A 25,171-nucleotide genomic window follows, 5' to 3' on the forward strand; every position below is an offset into this window, starting at 1 on the left:
AGGTACAATTATTCAGTGGCTAGGGTTAGCCCAGTGCTCTGAAGGATGCAGGTAAGGTAATCAACTGTATTCTTCTTAGTATTTCTTTTGCAGTGCTCTGGGATTATAAATACAAGATAAAATATTATTGCAGGAGACCAATTTTTAACAAGGTATCAGCCAAAGGGAGAGGACTTCTAAATGCAGGGGAATGCTACGCTAAGAGTGGGACTGTTTGGGACCCCCAGGTAAGATGCCAGCAGCATCATGCACATCAAGGTTAATATTAGGTGATTTCATCAACTCTACCAAAACTTGTCACATTCCTGGCTGCCAATGCCATTTCCAGCACTGCAGGGTTTTCCCTTCTCCTGGGGGCTGGAAAGAAGCCAGCCCTTCTCCTCCTCCTCACTCTGTCTGCTCCCCTGGGGTCTAGTCCAGAGCCCACAGGTCCAGCTAACAAAAGGGCTCACAAGTCCAGTGGGAATATGGGCACTACCTGCAGGCTGGGATGCAGCTAGTCTGGGATGAGCCTCGTGCATCCTTACTGCAGGACTTCAGAGGGTTTGCTTTCAGGCACCAAATTCCCTTTTGCCAGCAAGAACAGAGGTTTGAAGAGCAGCATCCCAAAGGATGACATGCAGGCATTGCAGCCCCCTCAGATGAGCCCCCCTCATTAGTCACACTGCCCCAAATCCTCTTTCAGGCTGAATTTAGCTGCTTGCCCTGCTGTTTACCTTCTGTGCTTGATACTGCCCTCCAAGGTTTCTGATGTCTTGCAGCTCTCAAACTAATTACGCAGTGATGGGGGGCTGCATCCCCACTGGGTAGTCTGGGACACAGTGCTGGTTCTGAGCTCCATGGTGACCAGCAGAACAAATGTCATCACACGGCCATAAGGCCAGCATGGAAATCAAGAGTGTTCGTAGGGTCAGGAAAAGGTCTACACATGCAATATTTGCCTTCATCGTATGCATCATATGTCCCTCTACATAACATTGAACTAGACCTAGAGAAAAATAAAAAAATTGCTAGTTTTGGAGAAAACTGCAGGTCTCAAACAGATTCAGGTCAGAAAAGGAGGTTTTTGCAAACCGTAAGGCTTTTTGCAAAGGTCTCAACCCAGTCCCATCCAGGGTCCCCTCACCTAGTGCTGGGAGCCAGGGCACCTGTCCCCATGGTGGCAGGAAAGCATCCTGGGGTAGATGGCAATGCTGGACCTTTCCCACTAGCAGGGAAAATTCACTGCACCCCTGGGAGTGGGGAAAGGAAGGTTTGGATATGCTTTAGAAGCACAGAAAGGGATTACAGGATCAAATCCCGGCATTTCATGTAAGTAGCTCTTCAACTTACATTGCCTACTCTCTGTAAAATTCTTGGCATTCCCAGTGTCTTTGTTTTCCTATAGCTCCATTCAAAACACATAAAAGGCTTGGAGATGTTTCTAAACCGAGAGACACCAGACCACGCTGCCTAATTGAAACCAATAAAGTGCTATGCTCCAAGGTTTCCTCGGCGGCTTCTCTCCTGGCAGACAAATCTCGTTCTTCAGCTAACCCAGAAAAAGGTCAGCCAAGCCATCAAACATTTCAAAGCACAATTAAGACCCCAAATGAGAGAAGTTAAAGTTTAATGCTGAAACTTCACTGCCAGTTGATGCTCACCAATTACAAGGGTCACTTGAAATACGATCTGCAAAACCACCGCATCTGTCAGAAACCTGTCTCTGCTGATGGGCATTAGGAAATTTTTTGGCGAGGCAAACAACCTTGCTATAATAATATGCCTGCTGCTATTAAAAAAAAAAAAAAAGTTTTTAAAAAAAAAAAAGAGCAATTCAGGCTGTAGCTGACAGTTAGAGCTGGGAGCTGCTTTGGGTCTGTAGAACTTGAAGTTGATGGCTTTTGATGCCCTTAAAACAATCCAGCTCCCATACAGGTGTGGTTGTCCTTCCAGAAGAAGTCAGAAATTAACTCCATCCCAGAAATATAGCATTTAAGGAGAAATGAAAAACCCAAGGGGAGAAAAAAAGTCCACAAAATAGTCTAATTAAAAAATAATGAGTAATTTCTTTCTAATAAAGTTGAAATTTTGTACAGATAGTCCTATTTCCCTACCTTTTAAATTCTTGAGTATAAGCTCTATATTTAAGCTTAAAACAAAAAGCACAAGGTCAAAACTAAATATAAGAAAGTTCAAGTGAAGCGTTTCAACATCAAAATGAGTAGGTAATGAACAAAATTTTCAAGTTTGACATTCTTCTGTCTACCGCTGTTTACATCTGGTACATTCTTGCATTGTGTTTTATTTGAACTGATGCTGTCTTTTCCAACAGCAAAAAGATTCATGGGAAACTCTCTTCCCTTGCATCCTACTCATGCCTGGTTAGACTTTATTTCAGAGGAAGGACCCTGAAATACTGTGTTGCTGATACAAATTTCATACCAGTGAAGTTATTACCAGCAAAACAGGGCAGGGGGAAAATGGATCCAATATCTGTGCTACCTTTCTTACTAAGTTGCCAGCAAGGACTGTCTTCCATTAAAAAAAAAAAAAAGAAAAAAAAAAAAATTTGCTAGCATAAGCCTTTCCCTGGATCAGCCAAGGAAGATATTTCAGGATTAAACAAGAAAGACATCCAGGCTTGCTCCGACTTTAGCTCTGTCTCTCAAGTTGAGGAAGTCAGATAAGGAGTTGCACTTCTCATGCATCCAAAAAAAATTACTATCAGCCTGGGTCTGGCCAGCTGAAGATCAGAATCATTCACAGCTCACAGAAAACACATCAGGAGACTATACTGTCGCTATTTATGGCTGCCTACTTGCTTACCATTGCTACACCTCCATCTCCTTCATGAAAGAAGAGTCACCAGAGCAAAATCAGATCTGTTTTTGGAAGGGAATGACCCAGATGCCAAGAGTAATGTGCCCATAAGCACTATTTATCCCCAACATTGTTTCTGCTAGTATGATTTCCCATGGGGTGTGATCTTGTTGGAAAGAGATCCAGACAGACTTCCAGATCTTGTTGGAAAGAGATCCAGACAGACTTCTGGAAAGAGATCCAGACAGACTTCTGGAAAGAGATCCAGACAGACAACAAACCTCCTATTCAGAGAAGTTCAGACATCTGCTTGTGGCCCCACAAACCTCCATAACCTGGTGCAAGATGGCACTCTGTAAATTTAGGGTCAACTGGAAGCTCTTGCGTCTTCCAGAAGTTTAATGCATCTTCTATAAGGTCCCACCACGTCTAGTAAGTGGAGCCTAGCATGGAAGAAGGCTGTTGACCCATCCTGCCAGGATCAGGTTGAAATGTAGAGGTGTTGGTATTAAGCAAGCTTGTGTGTGGGCACGGAAAGGTCTTATTCACACAGGTCAGTGTTCTAGCTACTATAAAACATACACTACAATGGGGCTGTTATTTGACATAGATCCAAGATATGTCAGATGCTGAGGAGCCCCTGGAGAGGAAGAGGTTGTAGCGCACGGTGTTGTCCTCTGCATCCTTTTCAGTCTTTGTGGGGTTTTTGGTGGGGAATGAGGAAGGATGAAGAAAAGGGTGAAGGAAGACTTTAAATTAGGGACAATCAGTTTGACAGCTGAGGGACAAACCCAACTTCAGGCTTTTCTACTTCTATCTAAAGAAATGGCACTAAAAAAAAAAAAAAAAGCAACCGAGCCAAAAAAAAACCCTCTAAGGAACTAATATGGAAGCCAAAAGCAAATATGAGATTTACTAATACTATTTCTATTGATGGAAAATGGGCAAAACACTGTTGAAAACAATTGAATTCGACTCCTTTTTTGGCAAGACAAAAAACTGGCTAATTTATTTCGTATTCTCACAGAGATATTTAAAAAAAAGTTCTGAGCTCAAATGCCACCTTGACATGTTAACTATCTACTTTCATGATATTCATCTTCATTTTTGGTGTAGGTTATGAATGTATAATCTAAGTCATAACATAAAGGTTTCTCCGAGGTAGTAAGAAGTGACATTATAAGACATTACACCACAGTTTATAATGCCAGTGGAATAATTTTGCATCAAGGGTTACAACAAAATTCTTGATAGAGAAAGATGTTATGGGAAGTAATTATTTTCCCCCCTGCCCCCCCAGCTATTAGACTTTAATAACTCAGATATGATTTCAGGCTTCCCAAAAGACAGGCTGGCATAGAAAGTGTCTGTGATTCCTATATTTTAGTGGCCAGAATGAAACAAAACTATCTAGAACATATTCACTATTTCATTTAGAAAAGAGACACAAAACCAAATACAAAATGGGTTGTTCATGACCGACCAAAATAAATCCTTGCTCCTGAGCTTAGATTCCAGATACCAAATCTCATCTGAGGGGCAGCCTGTCTGTTGGCTAATCCCATAATTATAGTTATTTAGACTAGAAACTGCAAATGACATATAACGGCAGATATAGGAAGATCAACCTAGGATATACCTGATGGATTGTATAAAAACGAGTGAGAAATGCCCTATAATTATTCCAGGCAGTTGAGCTGGTTTCTTAGCTGATTTTAGAGACTTAAACACCTCTTCTGGAGAAGTAAGTATAGCCAACTATTGGTATATATATATTTTTTTTTTTAATAGCCCACTCAATGTGGCTCCCACCCTGGGCTATAGGCTGGCTTTTCTGCTTCTATCAGCTCACCATCACAGTATGGCATGAGTAAAGCGAGGGACTTCTGTAGTGTTGCATCTGGGAAGTCTGAGGAACCTTTTCTAGTAAAGCATCTACTCAAAAGCAATATGGCTTCCTTCATTGTTGTACCTGGAAATACCAGAGTCACCTGTAGAAATAACACGAGTTAGTATTTGCCTTGCTCGTTTCTGCACATGGAAATACCTGAGAAATATTGTTTGCTTCTTTAGCTTTTTCTGTTTGTTTTTTAAAGGCATTTAAGTTGGTACATTACCAGCCTGAACGTGAATTTCAAATGCTCTTTTATGATCTGGGATCTTGCAGGTACAGAAGAATTCGTGTTTTCATGTGGTCCAGCCGCTAAAACCCGACCTACAAAAAATACCATTGCAAAGCCCACGGCAGTTTTCCTCTCCCTCGATGGACTTGGCTGTGCATGTCTGTGTTATTCATCTTGCAGAATTACTGAAAAAGTTTTGGTCCCTGACACTGTGGGTCTTTGAGATTCTTTGGAAGACTTTGCTGGAAGTCATCATTAATACAGATTATCATAAACAGAAGGAAATAAATAATTCTAAGCACCTGTATAATAATAAAGGCATAAAATGTTAAGTAAGAGATTTTGCAGCTCTGCTGCCAGCAGGAGGCCATCAGCTGGCTATAACAGAGGAGGAAACCTCTGATAGCTCATCAGAGACCCATAGGCTGTCTCTGGACCACCAGCATGAGACTGCTACGGAAAAGAACAAAGTAACTCCAAAAGGGATGAGGAGACTCTTTTTCAGAGGAGATGGGAAGGTACTGAAAGTCATGGTGAGACAGATCAGTTAAAGGAGTTGCTTCTATCAGCTGGTGTTTAGTTCAACATCTCTTTCTGTCTCCTATAGAAAATAAAGATCAGCGATGAAACAAGAGCAAGTCAGTCTAGATAGTCACAAGTATATTAAGTTTGAACTTAGATAAGAGAACAATTAGCAACATCTATTCATGGAGTAGCCCTCCAAGATGAATAACACAGGCCAGAAAAGATAGCTGTGCCAAGCCCCACGTAAAAAGTGGCTATGCAAGGAGTTACTTGGTGGAGACTGACTGCAAGGTCCTCAGCTCGGAGGGTGAGCCGCGTCCTCCCACGCAGGTCAATGCCACAGGTTATTTGCTTGTTTTAAATCTAGCAAGACATGTAGGGATCTGCTAATCTTTACACCTGGGAATAATAAACATCAAATAGCATACTCCAAATTTAAGATAAGGGTTAAGTATTTTGTGACCGGGTTCTGCACATTTTCACCTGCCACTCAGATAGACCCGCTAAAGATATCCCCAGATTTTACAAACCCTTTCCTACTTACTCCCACACACTAAATGCTTCAGGGAAACAACATCTACAGCAAACTGCCCCAGCATCAGGCCCTGCTTTATTTGCAGCTCCAAACACCAATGTTGTTATATTGCCATCTCCCCACGGACTGACCGCTGGCAAACCAGGATCAGCATCACAACGTTCCTCCAGCTGGGGTGACAATAATGAAGAAATAGCTGCTCTGGACCGCGCTTCCAAGACACATTTTTAATCAGCTGGGTACTCCTGTGGGAGAGGCCCCTGCTAGCCCTCTCACACTCTTGGTTTCCTAAAGGAATCTTACTTTCCTAGCTGCTTGAACCAAGTTAGTAACATACCAGGGCTCCAACAAAGCAGGTTTGTTCCCTTTTTTGCATACACATGGGAAAAGAGCTACGCCTTTCCTCTTGGCTGCTGTGTTTAGCCATGGGAGAGGTGGCTGGGAGACCTGGTCAGCAAGACCAGATCAGTTTTAAGTCCCGTGTTGACCAACTGGCATATAGGAACAAGGCTGGAAAACAGGAGCAAGTTTGCCTTTCTGTTGGACATCAGCTATTTCCAGTTAGAGTTGAGTCCAACCAGCGCCAGTTTTTGAGCTGGCACAATGCATCAACCCCGATTTATTTATTGAGGCCTGAGACTGCATGTCCTTACAGACACGCTGCCTTATGATGCTGCGCTTCAGGTTCACACCCCTCCCATGTGCTGGCCTCTATGGGGATTTTACTTTGAATTTTGTGGTGTTTCAGAAAAAGCCTCTGACACGCGAGTCCACAAGCACCCAAACCACCACATTGTGAGGCATCCTCTTGTGCAGATCAGCAAATACTGGGCTGAAACGGAAGTGATTCATCCATGTGGCTTTAGAATAAAGAATAAATAGAAATGAATGAGAAGTAGGACTTTATTGGTTGCTGTTGCTCAAAAAATTTCAACTTTTCCCACTATTTTGTTCACTGTTGCAACGGGCAATGACAGAAACCAGGTCAGTAACTGAAAGGACTTGCCCAAGGTGTTGGGTGAAGGGCATTGCTGACCCCTCAGTAGTACTCCCCAGGCAACGGGAGGGTTTTACAGCTCTCAGACCTGGCCCTCGATGGTCATTTTCCGGACTATAGCCATTTTTTTGGTTAACAGCTTTGCCTCAGTGGGTCTGATGAACAAACTGACCCTGCAACTCCCTTCCATTTGGATCAGTAAGGAAGGCACTCAAACTCATGGAAAAAACCCCTTTTTTCCCTCTTTATATCCTGTATTTAAATGTGCTATATTACTATATTTTAACGTTAGGAATTTCAAAGGTAACATATTTTCAAAACAGTAAGAGATACCACATAGGTTTGAATTTCCTGTTGCTTGACCATCCCCACTCCAACATCCCAGTACAGCTAGCTACCAGTAGACAGAAACCTTTATTTCCCACCACTTCTCATCAGCCACCCTACAGCTGCATATTGCGATGCCAAGTACACAAACCAATAGCTTCTTGTCACTGATCCAGAGCTAAACCATAATATTAATAATATCCATAATGTACTCCAGTCCGTAATATTACTGGACAGTCAACACCCAGCCCAGGAGGCCCAAGACTGGACTCTAGGTGCATGTTTGGATGCTTTTTTTAGGCACTAGATGTCAGTGTTTTACCTACACTTACAGAAATTTCCACTCACAGTGAATGGTTACCAGTAAATAAATAAAAGTATAAAGCATCTTCAGCACCGAGGCCCCATCAAAACAGGAGCAAACCTCTCCCTCCTTCTCTCAGGTGGCCAAAAGGTTTCCAAGAGAAAGTTGTACTTTCCCGTCTCCCTAGTTTGTTTACACGCAGAAACAGTAGTTTAAGCAAGAGGAGATGAATCAGACAGATGCACGACAGCAAAAGTATCTGCCAATACTATCTAGAGTAAAAAAAATGCCTGTGTTTGCTAAGAACTGCTTAGCAGACCTAGCCAAGAATTTTTAATATGAAGAAGGAAATTGCTTTGAATTTTGATTTCTTTGAAATCTTTTTTCTACATTGTATAACATTCATCAAGATTTTGACCTGGCAAAAGAAACTGAGTAGTTTTTTAGCTATATGAAAAGGTTTCGTATTTTTCTCAGAAGCAATTTTACTAAGATCTTAAATGGTTTTTAAGGTCAGGTAAGAAAATGTGTTCAAACACATTGACAACATTAACCGAAGCTGGTTACCTTCAACATTTATTTCATGCAAATAGGACACCCACCCTTCATTTAGATTTGAATTAGAAAACAAAAAATTTCTCAAATCAAGTGATTAAGAAAAAATTAACCCAGGTATATTGTATCCCATCATCATTGCAATATCAGATTAACAAGACATTACATGCTTTAAAATACAGTCCCATCCTTTTTCCTCATGCACACGCAGTTTGTTTGTGCAACGCACTTTTAAAGGAACTCGGATTTTAAGAATTTGGGGGAAAGTAGAGGAGGGGAGGAAAATAGCTCATAAATAAGCCTTTTGCTTCTGTCTTAGCACGAAAGAAAATAGTTCAGCATTATCAAACTTGAACTGTTAACTCAAAACCTTATGACTTCTTATATTTTTCAACTAATATATCAGCACACCTGCTACCCTGCCTCCCACATACTTGGTGGTGTGTCCCACCTTTGCTCAGCTAAGGTGTCAGCTCGGATTTATAGCAGTGCCAGACAGGAGAGAGACTGCATTAACCCTGCTGCCTGCACGCCTAGAGCTATGGACTCAGCCTGCGTACACATCCGCTGAAAGAAAACACCATCTTTAGTTTTCTGGAAGTTCAGGCAGGATTTTGAAACTGATGTGAGCTTCTGTTCAGACAAAACAGGAGTCTATGCAACCACAAGCCATGCGTAGCTGGGATGTGGATCTACCCAGACCTTTTCCCTTATGGCTATCATCCCATGGAGACTTTCATGGCCGTGTGTTTTCCACTAAGTGTGTTGTTATTAGTCACGTTAAATGGTACCTGGTGTCCCAAAAGTGGGATGGCTGCATGTATTTGGATTATGTTTTTTAAGTCCAAAGTTGAAAAATCTTATTAAAGTGAAGCTGTCGGCTACTGATGCACAGTCATGGTGAGGTTACTGCTTAATTCCAGCTTCCTTGAAGATCATCCCATGTATGGCTGCCTTACTCCAGTTAAAATTATATCCTCCTGAAATCAAGTTTTCCAGTCCTTGAAGAGGACTATTTCCGAAACAAAGGTTGGAGCAAATTGCCATGCAGACTATTGGCTTGACTGGGGCTGGATTTCAACACAAATGCGGTTTAAATTAACCAATGCAATCTCCTGAGATGCTAATAAGTGCAGGAATTAGGAGATGTCCTTGCCTTCCAGATGGACTGTAGTCCTGTCTGATGTATAACCTTTCTGCTCTTCTCCCCAAATCCTTTTTGGTCCCACTGTCCCCCCAGCACAGGGCTGAAGGAGAGCAACCTCTTGACTCCTCCTTTGACCATCAGAGGTCCTCCATGCTGGACACTACAACTGACTGCCATTTGCTGTTCAGAGTACTCATATGTTAGAAAAAATCGAAGCATCTGTAACGAGTAGGAAACAAAAAAACACCGAAAGAAGAGGAAGAACACCCGCCAATTTTAAAGGTAGATTTTGTGTTATCTTTTGTCTATCAGTAAGCATATGTTCTGTCTCACTTTGCGTATGTTGATTGAACGAGAAATTGCGTGCCATCAAGTAAATATAACAAAATAAGTAATTCCCCTTTTTTCTACGCTATCTATGCATTAAGCTCGATGTGGAATTTCAAGCATGCAGTGCTAGTTGTACTCAGTGGCAGCTTACAGGCCTCGGGGGAAAGGTAGGGGAGTACCTTTGCTGCAGAAAGATCAATGTTGATCTTGTTATGTCACTAACCATAAACAAAGTGTTGCAAAGGTCGTACAGATTCCAAGCAAGTACAGAAAATTGTAAAACTTTACTGAAAGGACAGGGATATACTCATATTTGAAATTAAATCTAAGGCTAAGCTGCCCTCTAGAAAAATATATCACAGACCTTTGCACTTCAGGTAATGATACAGCCAAGTACAATGCTACATTTATGGTTTATTTTTAGACAAAGCCTGACCAAAATGAAAAAAATAAAAAAAATTTCCAATTTTCTGGTCTATTTCCTGAAGAGTAAGAACAAAACCAAAACAAATCTACCAGTACCACCTAATGATCCATCCCATCTCAAATGCTGAAAATTCATTAGTGTTACTCCATTCACATGAATCTGGGCCTTCAATCGGTGCATTACGAGCAAGTCAAAGTAAATCTAGTCACTCCGGGCTACGTTATATCCCGACACATGCTAAGGATGGTTGGCATCCGTTACTCATGCTTAGCAGAGAGGGTTTTCAGGGAAGAAAGTGTATGTCAGGCAGACCCAGGACCATCAGGATAGGGTTTAAGCAAGGAAACAGTAATTGCTTCCCTTTTTAACATGGAGTGTGGCTTTCGATTTGAAGGGCTTTTGACACAATGGAGTGTTTTCTCCAAAGGAATAGATAAAAAGCATGCTGTATCATGACTTGCAGGGCATGATGTCCCCACTCTCACAGCAGGTTACCGGAGATCTCTCCCTTTGTTCTGCTGCTCTAACAATGACTCAAAGGGTCCCTACTAATATAAGTTGGAAGGGAAGGTAATATAAATTGACATTTCAGCTGTTGTATTGGCTGGAAGAAATAAATCATCCAATCAACCATAAATCAACTTTATATTGTAGGACAAAATATTAATTTGTTTTGCTGAAATCCAGTCTCCATTGAAAAGTCAAGTCAGCTTACTGGGAGTGAAAGGAGAGTCAGCAGACAGATACTGCAAGAGTTTAACAGTCCACAATGAGTTTATTTTTAAACCGTGTCAGGAGCCACTTGTCAGCACCTAGCAAGTGCTTTGCTACAGCCACAACTCCCACCGACATCAAGAAATGCAAGATCAGAACAAAGTGCTGCTGAAGGAAAACTGTGACTGTGCCAGCCTTTCACTTTTTAAAATGAAGCATCTGAACCTCTGACATCTTATGAATAAGCCATCAGCCATACCCCTTTGGTTTCGCAGCCACTGCCGCCAGGCAATGCAGAATTAATCCACGTACTGCAGGCTACTCACTCATCATAAGCTTTTCCTTACAGTCAGGCTAGTTTGGACTGGATAAGATTGATCAAGAGCCCTCAGCCATCCCACTACTGTCTAAAGACATCATCCATAAAAACGTCCCCTAGTTTGGAGACCACTAAGGCATACAGGAAATACAAGCTGGTAATCCCTCCATATCAGTGGCAGGTAGAAATCAGTGTTGCTCTGCGCAGCTCAAGTTATGCTTTTGTAAAACATATGTAGATCAGTCCCAGGTTTTTATTCTCTCCTTTTAAAGTGTTGCTCATGATTCAGTTAAAGTCTTCCGACAGAAAGTATTTGCGTTCTTGCCCGGTCCCCCAGAAACCAGTGACAGTTTTGTCATTGATTCCAATGCCAGAACGATTACTGTGAGACTCAATGGGCTGGTTAGGCAACGGGTTTTCAATCATTTCATATAAGGCCATAAACAGCTGTAATTTCAGCCAACTGCTACATATTTGCAAATGTTTTATGTTTATATTTTGACTTTAAAGCTTCTGCCCCATTCAACAGCATTTCTCTTTATGGCAGTACATCAGAAAAGGGCCACTTACCACATAGCCACGTCTAATTAACACTGGCTGAGCAGCCAATTTCCCATCTGCACAATAGCAGGAGAAATAAATTCTCATATCGTTACACATTTCTGCTTAAGAGCCCCCCTCTGACACCACAGACAAGACTGCAGAGGTAAAGGACGCTGAGCCAGGAGTGGCTGGTGTGGACTTAAAATAGGATGGGAATGGGAGAGCTTTCAAGGCTGAGCTAAAAACCAGTGTTTGGAAAGTTGTTTTAACTTCATATTCAGTCACAAATTGCCTGCAAGGGTCTGAGATTGGATTGGGTGAGCTGGGGGAATTTCTGTTCATTCTTGTATCACTCATCCACTATTGGACCTTCAACTATTCATGTAATCAGCTATGTTTTAAGACTTCTTGGACAATTTTACCCAGAAGCAGTTCTGGGTTTAGACAAATTTTCAACTGTTTGAATGAGACAAAATGAGGATGCCAAAGTTTGTTCAGTGTTTGGAGAAATATCATTGTCCCATTCCCACATCTGTATGCTCAAAGCAGCCCAGGAACTCAGCCACAAAGCTTTCCTCTCCAGGAAGAATTAAAACCAGCTCCTTAGAGCACTGTATTGTTATTCATCAATTTACTGCCTCTATCATCCCTCAACTCTAAGAAAGCTGTGAAATTTCTCATTTGCCGTGTCTTAACCACTAGCAATTTCAGGGACCAAATTCAGCATTTTCTGGATTCTCCACCTGGATCTGCAACTCCTGGGCTGAGCAGGGAACATTTCCTCTGGCTTGCAACACAGTCACCACAAGGCACATGCAACAAACCCATTCTGTGGCCATTTCCCCTTGCAGAAAACTCATGAATTTGATAAAAATGCTTTATACTTGGCAGTCCTCTAAACTCCCTGCCACAGAGGGTGATAAACAGGAAAAAGGATTTATAAAAGAATAAGAAGGTGAGCTTTGCTAGGGAACAGTCTTTGGTCCCTTTTGGTGTCCAGGGGCAGATAGCCTGCTAACAGTCCTCAGAGCTACACATCGGAGTCTTATACTGAAGGCAAATGTTTTTGGGTTTCTTGCGTGGGCAACCCTGACAGGGCTTCATCAGCCATGGCGGACTATATTGTGAACTATGATTAACTCTGAAGAAAACAGAATAGATAATTTCATGCCCCGTTAAACTAATAATTTCTTTCTGCATTGCTGGACTTGGGCAACGTTGTTCTCATCCCTGCTCGACTTTCCACAGCCTCATACCCATTACTATAGAGCGGTATTAATTAAATACATATGTTCTCCCTGTCAAAGCGCTGACTAAGGAATGTCAAATCTTGTCTACTCAGATGCCATAAGGGGTCCATTAAGTTATCTAAACACTTCCAGAAAGCATCACAACACATTGCAAATCGCAGCATTATAAATAGGCACTCAAGATGTTTCCATCTGCAAGCTCCCAGCCCTTTTGGAAACCCCACCAGGGTACCTTTGTAAGGTCTGATACGGGTTTGTTCCCCCGACAGCATCTAGCCAGAACACATTATTTCTATCAGCCTTTGAGGTTGATGAGAAATAGAAGAGAAACCTGTATCCCCATAGCATAAGAAAGACCTTGTACCAGGTAAGGAGATATTTCCTCTTCCATAGCTGCACCTTCTGAGCAGGCTGCTGGGAAACGCCAGGTCACTATCGGCTCATTCTCATCTGCTAGAGGTGCCCCTATGGGAGATCAGAAATGTTTTAAGCAGTGATGGACACGCATTTCAGAAGGTACCTCTTCTTAGCTTTGAGAATCATATACAAGGAGACAGCCTGAGATCACAGCCAAGAAAAGGTAAACAGGCAGGTCCGCCAGCTTAAAACCGACACAGGCAACCAAGAATGAACAAACAACCCCACCTTCTCCTTTTATCCACACATGACCTTTCCCATCAGGTAATTTCCAAACTGCTTTCCCCTGCAACCAGCTCCCAGTCACGAGTCCTGGCCTTTCCTCCTCTTCTACTACCAATGGCAATGGTCTCCCATCATCTTAGAATCACAGAATCATTTAAGTTGGGAAAGACCCTTGAGATCTCTGAGTCCAACTGTTAACCTAACACTACCAAGCCCACCACTAAACCATGTCCCTAGGCACCATGTCTACACGCCTTACTGAATGGCAGGGCAATAAGGCCCATGTAAAGTCTCCTGACGCCAGGGACACATATCACTGGGGCTTTTGTGGTCTCCTTGCCTCATCCTGGGGAGAACGACACTCCAGGAGATTTAGTGGGGCAGAGAATGTACCTCTGGGAGAGTAAGAAAAATACTGTTCAAAAGAGAAGGCAAAAAGAAGATATCCTTGAGAATGTCATTCCCTAAAATAGCAGAGTTGATTAGCTGCAAACCTGGCTTCTTCAGCATAAAAAGTTTCAGTGAGAAGTTTCTCAACCCTGCTTTGGGCTTCAATAAACTCTCCAGCAGTTCTGCAAAGGGCTCAGGAGCATCTTGGCAGGAGAGCATGTGGGTTTTTTTCTGAACACCTGAAAGGGAAGGCAGCTGCAACCTATTTAAAACACATAAGCAGCTCTCAGCATCCAGGGTGGGGAGCCAGGAGTGCCTCTCCAGCAGGTAACTGCACCTGAGAAATTTTTCAAGATTTGTAGGGAAGTGCTACTGAAAATGTAGGGTCTTGGTCCCAGGAAAATTAACCTATACATCTTGTTTGCCAGAACCATGCATAGTGAAGGGGGCTTCCCATAAATCTTGTGCATTGCTACTGAGTCAGCTGATGTTAGCAAATAGTACCAGCCTTTGCTCCTGAGCACACACTGGGACCCAAACTCAGCCACAAATCTCCTCTGGTCCTGCTTTGTGCTCAGCTCCCTTGGAAAATGGGAATAAGATTTCTAAAATGAGGTTTGCAGTTTGTCCCACAGTTGCCCCTTTCACTTTACACAAAAAGCTTAAAACACATTTCTGAGCATGTTTATAAGAGAAGACTTCATGTGTCCTGAGAGCAAAAACAGTTCATAAGGTTTTCTATTAAATAATGATGGCAACAGCTCCCATACCAAAAAAAGCACATGGTAGCTTTTTATTTCTTCATGCCAACCCTTATCTTCCTTTTCTTTTGCCTCTTGTAAACAAGCATGTTATTAATTGCGTATTTACAGATTTGAGAACCCTGTCATGGTGTTTTTTCTTGTCACTTATCATTGAGCTAGTTTTCAGTTGCAAATATTAGTCAAAAAAAAAGCTTCCTTGTGGTGGCTGTATAGTTTCACACCTGAATAGCAAGTAGTTTCATGCCTGAAAGTTGTTTCCAGTCTCCTTTTAATTTTTAAATGTGGTTTTCTAGTTGTGTGGGATTGTAAAAAATATATTAGGAAGATGTCCCTTCTTAAAAGTTTTTTAATGAAAACATGTTCCTGGTGTGATAGATGGAAAAGATAAGCAGTCATGCTGGCAGAGCAGTGAGGAAGCACTGACCTTTTGCTATCCTGGGCTCCCCCTGGGCCACTGCACCCTGCTGGCATCTCCTTCCCCTTCTCCTGCTCCTCCAGTACCGTGACATGTTGGGGATGTGCCACCTTCAACTCCCCTCCGTACCCCAACACCTCACTTGGACAGCTCTGGTTCTTCTTGTTAGAAACCTATCTTGTCAGAGTCTGAGGACAAATATTTTTTCTCTCTGAGAGCGCGGACATTCATTGCTGGTAACAAATATATGGACCTGCTGGCAGGCAACCATATAAATGACTATTATAGCAGCATCCCATACATCCCTTGTAATAGAGGCTCTCAAAAAGGCGTTGTTTTTTACATCATTTCACACCATCTGACATAAGAGTCATTCCTCGTTCTATTTTTAGTAAACTAATCTGTGTTTGGAGGCAATTTTTCCTCTCAAATATTTCTGGGTGTTTGATAACTGACACAGCCCCCACAAGCTAATAATTTGTCATCCTTCACTAGAGAAGGTCACTTATAACCATTTTAGCACCTCCCAGTTACTTAACTGTCATGAAGAAGTGATGGTTCTTATTGAAGTTCAGCAAATAAGTCGGCATTAAGTTTCCAGACCAAATACTCCATACTATTGGTTTCATACTGGGTGACAGGAAAGTAACAGCTCCTGGTTGGACTTTGGAGCATGCCGAGGTGCCAAGGTGCAGGATGAGCCTGTGAGAAACCAGACTCTCCTGGATCCATGGCAGATAGAGCCATCTAGTTCATCTGGTAGGTTTGTCACACTGTTAGGATTCATGCCTCAAAATACTTTTTCATTTCTACATGTACTTTTTCATTCTCCTGTACTACAGCTAATGAAGAGAGACTAATGCAAGAATTCAGCAGTACCTGGTTAATAACAAGGAAGTGGGGCATGGTTGGGTTGGGTCCATGTTTATCCTCTCATCCGAAGTGTGACATACTCTTAGAGGAGAGTTTCTTGCTTGTCATCACTTGGTGGTCGAAAAGCACTAGGAAGGTTAGCAAAAACCTTGCTGTGACCTCTGCAAACATCTGTCCCTCAGGAGCAGAGCTCCTCCGTACGGTCATTACATGGCACTAACTCCCAGGAGAGTTAAAGTTTCTCCAAATGCCATGAGGAGATCATCTCAGGGAGACTCAGTACTCTACAAGGTCAGGAGGTTTCCAATTATATGGGTTAATGCGTGAGAGGAGCAAAGCTCCCCTGGAGCACAACGTTAGTAAAGCACCAGAGGTCAGGGTGTCCCTAGAAGGACTCTGGTACAGAGTCCATCCTTCTCTTCCACAGGTCCTATTGCAACCCTGATGCTGGAGGTGCTTTTAAAAGCGAACACGATCAGGCAACATAGTTGGAGAAAACACACTGAGATATTCATAGAGCAAGGTTCACTCCGGGTGAGCCGGTTCCTGATCTGGAGAAATTTTACGTTGCTACCAAAAGTTTCAGAGCTACTTTGAGACCTATCTAGTTCTGGAGAGACAGAATCCAGGTGGAGGATTTAAAAGTATGTGCAACAAAAACACGTGGAAAAAAGGAACAGCTGCCAAGGTGGGTACCGATGGGTGTGGATCCACTTCACGCCCAGATGGACAGGGAGCACAGCAGGTAGCACATTCTGGTCTGCTGCATCCGCGTAGCGCCGCAGCCAGAGCACTGGCATCTGATTTTAAAAAGCGTCCATTTAAACCTCTGCAAAGCTTATACCATTGTACTTCAGCCAGCCAAGGTAACTGGAAAAATCTCCTAAATTATAGCTCAGCCGCCTCAAAACGATGGCATAGCCCACCTTGATTTAAAGCCCTGGAGTGAGGAAACAGCTTACCTGAAAAGTTTGATATTCTTGCAGTCCTTCAAACACTCACCATAAGAGTCTCCGTCTTATTTATCCCCTGAGTTTGTCTAGCAATTGAAAGAAATACTTAGACTATTTCTGAGCATTAGTTCATGTGATGCAAGAGAAATTAGTCCCGCACCTATAATAAGATTATTTCGTCTGAGGACCCTGTGTAAAACCTCTGCAACACTTGCTATTTTTTGTGCTGCCCATTTTACTTTTTATCCTGCATCCAAAACCACACGAAAATAGGATTTCTCATCCTCTGTAAAGCACCATGAAATGCAATATTTTCCCCAGAACGGGCTGTGAAATTTGTCTACCTTATCAGCAATTTGTGTAGAACTTGCTTCTTGGATTTAGTGTTTGACTCACTGAATGCCTCCTTCCCACATTCAGTCTATCGAATTGGATTGTTAGAAAATACATGGCTCATCCTCTTTTTTTTTTTTAAATGGTAGTTGTAGCCTCAGAAGTGATACATGGCATCTTATTGTGTACGCATATGTTTGTGTTTAATTGCTGGAGCTTAAGGAAGAACGTTATGTCTAATTCTCCACGGGAGTGGCTTTATTGCGCTTTATGCACAAGCACACAGCTACAACACCCAGACGTCTAGAAGCCCTGCTTATTGCTCAAGATCATGAAGCTATACAAACCAGGCGAAGAAATGGTCCCCACTCAAGGATTTAATGAACAAAGCAAAAAATGAGGCCGCTGACGGGCACAGATTAGTAGTTTTAAACAGGACCACACCGGTGTCCGTGACCAGGCGCAATGTCAGTGCGCCTATGAACAGGTAGCACCAGTGACCTATAAATAGATTTCCCCCACTCAGAAGATCCCCAAAATGCATAATACTGGGTTATTTGTAGTTGTGGGGCTTATTCTTCTTCTGAAAGAGCAACCTCCAGGGAAAAAAAAGAAAAAAAAGAAAAAAAAGTGTTCTGATGATTGCCCCAGACTATAATTTAGTCTTGTATCTGCAAGTTTCAGGTTTTGTTCAAGTACATAATGGTGCAGTGGAATGCTTCCCAGCAGTCCCCCAATGCACACTCCTTAATAACAGAGAGATCATTTATTGGAGAGAATGAGCAGATTCTTGCATAAGCCTCTTTTGTATGAGAAGTTTCAAGGATATGAAAGCAGCAATTATCCTCACCTTGGCTAATACAATTAAGAAATTCTGAAGTACTGAGAAAACTCTGGAGCAATTAGACTTTGAAAATCGCCTAACTATGAATTGTCATTTGCCAGTAAGCTATAGTTAGATCAGATTAAATTGGAGATGCGGGGAATGATCTGAAAGCAGTCAGAGGCAGTGGGGCAGGATTTCCACTGCAGTTTGTTATGGAGCTGGATCCAAATCCGCTGTCAGCTATGACCATGAGTTATAGGCACTTGGGAGTTTTCAGGGGACTAATCAGACATTTTTTGCTAACTTAGGCAGAACCATTGAATTATTTTAGTGATAACCGTGGAACTAATTCTACTCCCAGTCCAAAGCAAAAATGTCTTAGGTAACAGGAAAAATGCTGCTTAACTTAAATCTCTCGTGCTGACTCCAGCTATTGTGAAGGAGGTAGTCTGGTCCTTACAACGGGATCAAAATTCAAACAATTTGTCTTTGATATCAGGTAGAAAAAGCCCTTGCAGGATTACTGTAATCGGTAAGAAACAAAGCAGTCCTTGGATAAGCGCTGCATTGACTTTAAGGCAAAGACATGAACTGCAGAAGAGCACAGGCAAGAGCAGACATCCAGAAAAGATGATCCAGGAGAGGAGGGTCTGAAGAAGTGACAATATAAAAATCCTTCCATGACTGCTAGTGACAGGAAGGAAATGATTTCTTCAAGGTGTTCATGAATGGTTCAAATTTTAGAGGTTTAAGTTTTCATTACAAAGGAGATTTCTGATGATGAGAAGTGAGAAACACCGGGTGGCTGGGGATGGTGAGGAACTTTCGCCAGATCCATCTCTGGTAGATGTTTGATCTGACTGATTTTGCCTTAGCAGAGAGAGCGTGGGTGAGCCCTGAGAAGGCTGTGATTTCAGCATCCTATTTCTTGTGAGCATGATACTCTTGGTGGGCATTTCAGCTGCAGATAAGGCTCTTATAGCAGCATCCATGTCACCAAAGGGGAGAGAGGTTAATATCAGCATTAAGCTCTAACTCTGACAAAGGTTTGGTTCAGCCTTATTTCTCTAAACTAGAATATGAGTCCTGATGTATTCCTTCTCCTTGATATTTAACCTTTTTGCTTCCAAAAAGGAAAGGTAATGGAAAGGCATAGGAAAACTAGCATCACATTTTAAACTGATGCTTTCACGAAACTGATGCTTTCTGATATTATATTAGTATTTCTGAAAACAGGATTAAGCAATAGGCTCACCGCTTATTTGCCTGAACAGGCATGTTGACAATAGCTTTGTATATAATTTTTGAAGTTTCAGTATCATCTCTCAGAAGCAGGACATGCTGTTAAGACTGAAGAGCATTCAGTGGGTTTAGACTCAGTTCCTAAACCTGACAGACAGTCCTTTTGGGCCCCTTGTCCCTTTTGCTCTCCCATAAAGTGGGGCAGTATTTTTATCTCCCCACCTTTGAAACTTCTGCATATCAACTGAGAAGATAATTTCTGCCTGGCTCAGTGCTTGGAGTGCAGAATGGCTTTGTTCAACATGTGGGAAAGGCCAGGAGTCTGATTTGGTTATACTAAGCTAAGGCTGGGTGTCACGTACAGGGCAGCAGGATTCAGCAGGATGCATGATGGAGGTTCACACTGCTGTGAAACACACCTCACCCACAGCAACAGCAAACAAAATCCTTTTGTTGAATCAACTGGAAGACAATAAACCCACTGAAATCCAGATTTGAACTTTCAGCAGCTCCTCTGCACTAGGCAACTAAAGAGCTCTTAAGACTGTGCCCTGACACATGTACAAAAGAGACAAGATCTTATGGGACATCAGGGCTTTCCTCACCTTTGTAAATCCTGTAGAGGTCATTGCCAAACACCGGGTCAGCGCCTGAGTGACCTTCCCTTCCCACAGGGAGGATAAACTTCCTCAAACCCACCAAAACCAACACTTGCACAACACCTCTTAGGTTTCCAACCTAGTTGGTAGTCTTAAGAACATAAGGGCCACTGAATGGATTTTAGAAACATTTTAGTCCAAATATCTGCTGCCTGGAGATACCCTTGCACCGAAGCCAAGCCAGGAGACAAGCGGTTTATATGCCAGATTTAAAGGAAAATGCCAATTTTGACCAACACTCCCTGAGAACCTGAACAAATATAATCTTAATGCAAGTGAACTGCTAAGGAGAAGCAATGCTGCCAGGCTTAGAGGTCCAAGCGCATATAGCAGCCATGGGCTCTGCTTTAGGACCAGCAATGCTGCAGACAGCACAAGGACAGGGAAGGGGAGGGAAACTGCTCCCCAAAACCGCTCCCCAAAGCAAATGTTAGGCTGCGCTGCTTTGGGAAGCATCAGTGGTGGGAAGTGTCACCCTCTGCAGTGTTTCTGCACTGCTGGGACAGCCAATTCGAGCCATGGTGGGGGGTCAAGAGAGCTCTGGCTGCAGGAATAAAACATGAACCTGCTACTTCCATGACAGGCTGCTGCTCACAGTCAATTTCTGTTATCTTTGTTAGGACCCCATTAATACTTGACCGGTCAGAAACATCAGTGGCTCCTGCAGCTGGCACTAGACAACCTTGCACTCAGCAGCCTGAGGGGCTCGACTCTTGCTCTTCTTGCTAATAAGTTTCCTATCATCAACTCTTCCTGTCACACAGTCAAACTTTCTCAGGGCTTGAACCCCAAACCATGGGGATAAAACTCACACCGCGCTTCAAGTCCTTTGAGAAAGAATTGATATCCACCATGTAAAACAAACTATTTCCAACTCATTTTGAAAGACAATTCAGCGAAAAATAGGATGAGTCCTGTCTTTCTGTTGGCTGAGTTGTACTTGATTGCATTTGGTATGGCATGCGTGTAGTTTCAGATTTTACCAGGAAGGCTAATGAATGTGAAGCTCACCGTGCAGGGTTGCTTAGCACAGCCTGTCAAAGGACATCCTGCTCTGGGCTCCAGCTCTGCTGCTGGCAGAGCCCAGCCAGGGGATGCTCCTGCCGGCCTTGTAAAAGCTGTGTGTTCAGCTGCTCCAAGGTTTGCCTGCATGGACAACTTGATCCAATGCTAATCCCAAGTTTCGTTTCAATGGAAACTTCCTTTTGTGCATGGAGAACTGGATAATACTTAAAGCATGGGGATATCACCCCATCCAGATCTCACACGCTGAGAGCAGATGATGCTGTGCTCCTTCCCCAGCTTCACCATTACCTTGGTGATAATATAACTTGTGAAGAACATTACTTCATCATCAGCAAGAGAGACCCAAGAGGTCTGAAAGCTTGTCCTGGACAATCTCCCTCCTTATTAATAGTAGGCTTATGCAGGCATTGGTGATTCACCCGTAGTTAAATGGGTAAATTACTTAATCTACAACAAGGGATTTACCTGGAAAAGAATGAAAATAATTTCATGCCTCATTGTTTTTCTGTGATCCCATTACACCAATGGATGATGCTTCCTTTATACTAGTCAAATATGAAATAGGAGCCGAGGAGCAGAGAAAGGATTGCTCTTGAACCCCTGTCTAAAGAAGGGGTTCAAGAATCCGGCCCAAGTTTAGTTTCAGTTCTAACTATCTTCTTCCCTTCCCCAGAAATCTGATGATCTATATAGTCACTGCTATAGTCACTGCAGCTGACAAACCTGTGGTACCCAAGCAAAATAAGGAACCCTCCAAGCACCTCCTCGCTCCTGCGCCACCGAAGGTGAGGGCTCCCAAAATATCTAGGGGGTCCACCTCCACCGTGAGAGGGACATGCGTGGGCGGGCGGGCAGGAGCTGAGCAGTGCAGAAGATGAAGAAAAGGCACTTCAGTAGCCTGAGGACTACCCACTTGCTAAAGCATCAAAGGCATGCTGCAGAGTGGAGGTGTGAGAGCTTTTCACAGGAGAGGTTGTCAAGATCTTTTTATAGATGGCAATCAGCACAGAGAGGTTTCGAGCGGGTTTTTCCTCCCGTACAGTTATACAAATAGTTCGCTAGTCGAGATGAGGAGTCAGTTCCACGAGCAGCAAAATGACTGAAGTCTCCTCTTCTCTGGCTTTGTGTGCTGCTGAATTTGTTGGAAACTAATAAAAGGCGAACCTGCACCACAAGCCTGTCCCTCCCTGGGGACACTCTGTGGGGAGCACTGCTTCACCCAACCTCTTCTCATAAGGCCTGGAGAAACTATGAGATGTGATAGAAATCAGCCAAAGAATTCCAGTCTTCCCAGGGGATGACCGAGTAGTTTCCTAAGGACACAAGACTTTTTTTGTTTACAAAAGTCATAGCACCAGATGTTGCACAAACGCTGGAGCTTAACGGAAAATCTCTCTTTTATATTAGCTGACATGTCATATGTTAATACAACACCATTATGTGTGTCAACTAGCAGAAAACCTGGCACCTAAGGATCTATTTTAAGAGATTAAAAATCCACAAGGAGTTTCACACTTAAGTTACCCTTGTAAGATGAACAATGCTGCAACCTTAAAATAGTTCACGAGCACTTCACTCTGCAAGTTTTTTCCGCTGCACCCAGATAGGCATCTCCTCGACAAGCGTGCCAGGGTCAGCCGAGCCCCATTTTGTTCCACAACATCCTATGCACTGAGGCTGATTCACAGCCTTACTTGTTGCTCTCCTGTCTTTATTCCCTTATTTCTGCTGCCCCCGTAGTCCCGAGAGCAAGCCTGAGCACTCGTGGACCTCTAAGCGCTGCTCAGAGGAGCTGCTGTCCCTTGAGCTGCTGCGAGCAACAGCATCGCGCACACTTCTATCTGTAGGCGCAAAGGAAAAAGAAAAATAATTAAAAAAAAAAAATAAATCACACCCGCCTCCACCCTCATCCACACAGGCACTGGAGATGACTAAGAACAATCCAACTGTCTTCCCAATTTCAATGAAAAGGTTTTAGTCTTCATTGTGGGTACCATGAAGACACAGCATTGGCTTCTTCTTGGTGCGAGAGCCATTTCCACTATGAATCACCGTTTCCTGATTCATCAGCAGCTGGGCTTTCTGCCTGCAGGGATTAAGAAAGAGGAGGCAACACGGCTAACCTTACTGCGTGTCTCCGGTATGATTTTACCCAGCCCACCTTCTGGGGTGAGTATCCTCTGAAAACCAAGAGAGGAGGGAGCCGCCATGGCCATTGCTCTCCCTCTGCTTTGGCTGAGGCAGTGGGTCAGGCAGCCTCCAAAAAAGTTTCCAAACTAGGGTCTGATGCCAATGGCAACTGACAGCTACGTTACACAATGTCGCCTTTAGGGCTGTGACAACCATGCTGGGAAAGCCCCGTAAAACGCAATAGTCATCTCAAAGAGTTGATCTGCATCCCAAGATGCAGACAGGAGCCCCTGTCTGCAGCCATGGCCTTGTCTTCTGCTCAGTGCCGTTTACTCTGAGCTCCCCTCAAGAGCTCAAGAAAGAATTAAATGATATGGACATTTTCCAGTCCAACAGAGGAAGACTTAGAGCAGCAAACCACCTGGATATGTTTTGGAATTTATATTTTACTGCTGTATGCACAGAGAAGACAACCTTGGCCTTCATTTTGAACCTGATTGTGAAGCTAGCTACGCAGCTAAGGTTTTTCTGTGGTTTTTTTCTGTGAAATTTCAGCAGAATTGAGACACGCTGTCATAATACTGCAAATTGCCTCTGAGAGCTGAAGTTTTCCCAGACCCAGAGAATAAGCGCAACCGTGCCTCCTTTCTGATGTAGTCTAGCACCAAAGCCCAACACCACAACAAAAATTGAGAAGGCTGGTGGCCCCACAGGCCAGGTGCCGCACAAGCATCCAGATGAAAACGCCAACCCTTGTCTATGATTTTTTGAGTTGTGACGCTGGTTTCTGGATCAAAAACAGAGACTTTTCTGCAAAAGACTGTTATCAGACCCTCGTCCTACCCTCAGTCATCTACTGTTTCTTGCAGACCATGCTTTACCTGTCTGCCCTATAGGACAAGATTACTTAATCTGCCTGAAGCCAACAGCCTTGGCCAGGCTCACTGGAGGCAACAAGCTGTTTCTGATCAGAAAGGGTTGGAAAACCCAGTGATGAAGTAGACAAAACCTTGCAGCTGGTTCACCACCTACAGCCAATTTCAGAAGCTTCTCCAAAGTGAATTATGGGTTAGATAGGAACTTGTCAGGTTTTTATCTCATTTATGGAGGGGGTACTTCTTCCTGATTATCTGTGAAGAACATGGGAAGGACTGATATTCCCTAGAAAAAAAACCCAAAACAAAGTCAATGAGGAAACTCTCACAGATATGTAAAGGCACGATGGCTCTGTGGCCTAGGAACAATCCTTGCTGGCATTAATTTCAGTCTGAGTGCTCCATTTCCACATGAAAGAGAGAAGTTGGCATCACAAACCACACAAAACTGCAGCCACTCTCATTTTCCTTGCAGAGGTGCTCTGTCAGTAGCACGGTTTCTCAGCTTGAGGTGACCTGGAGGATGACCAAAGCTCAACCTGCTTTATTTTGTCCCCAGCAGCTTGCATGGAATAAGTTTGAGTTCTTGTGGTGGAAGAGCACTGTCCCAGCTGCGGTACGCAGACCCGACCCTTCAGGCTGGGGAATGGGACACAAACAATATTCATGGCTCTCCCACGCAGTTGAAGGCAGGAATTGCCGCTCCTAAGCCCTGCCAACCTTTCAATCCAGGCTGTCTCAGAGGAGGCACCAGCAGTGGGACCCTAAGGAGGACAGGAATGTAATCCTGGGCTCTATCAGCTAATACACCTAAGCCGTAGGAATTAACTATAATTTACAAGTCTTTAAAGCAACGCACAAGAGGACAAGTCTTTCAAAAGCACCCGAGGCTATTCTGAACAAAGTCTCATTGACTTCCAGTAGTATTTCTGCTCCTACGTGCCTTAGGTGTCTCCAAAAATCCTACCCAGCGACATAATGCAACACAGGTCGGACAGGAGTACGCAGCTCAGCCTTCTGGTTCCTGCTTATGATTACCTTAAGCACAGCAGTTTGATGTTGCAGGGCTTCATGCAAAGACTTCTCTTGTATTTCTGACACATCTCAGAGCGTGACCTCTGTCTTGCAAGCTCTGCACTGAAGCA

The sequence above is a fragment of the Numenius arquata genome, chromosome 3, assembly GCF_964106895.1.
Source record: "Numenius arquata chromosome 3, bNumArq3.hap1.1, whole genome shotgun sequence".
NCBI classification, from domain to species: domain Eukaryota; kingdom Metazoa; phylum Chordata; class Aves; order Charadriiformes; family Scolopacidae; genus Numenius; species Numenius arquata.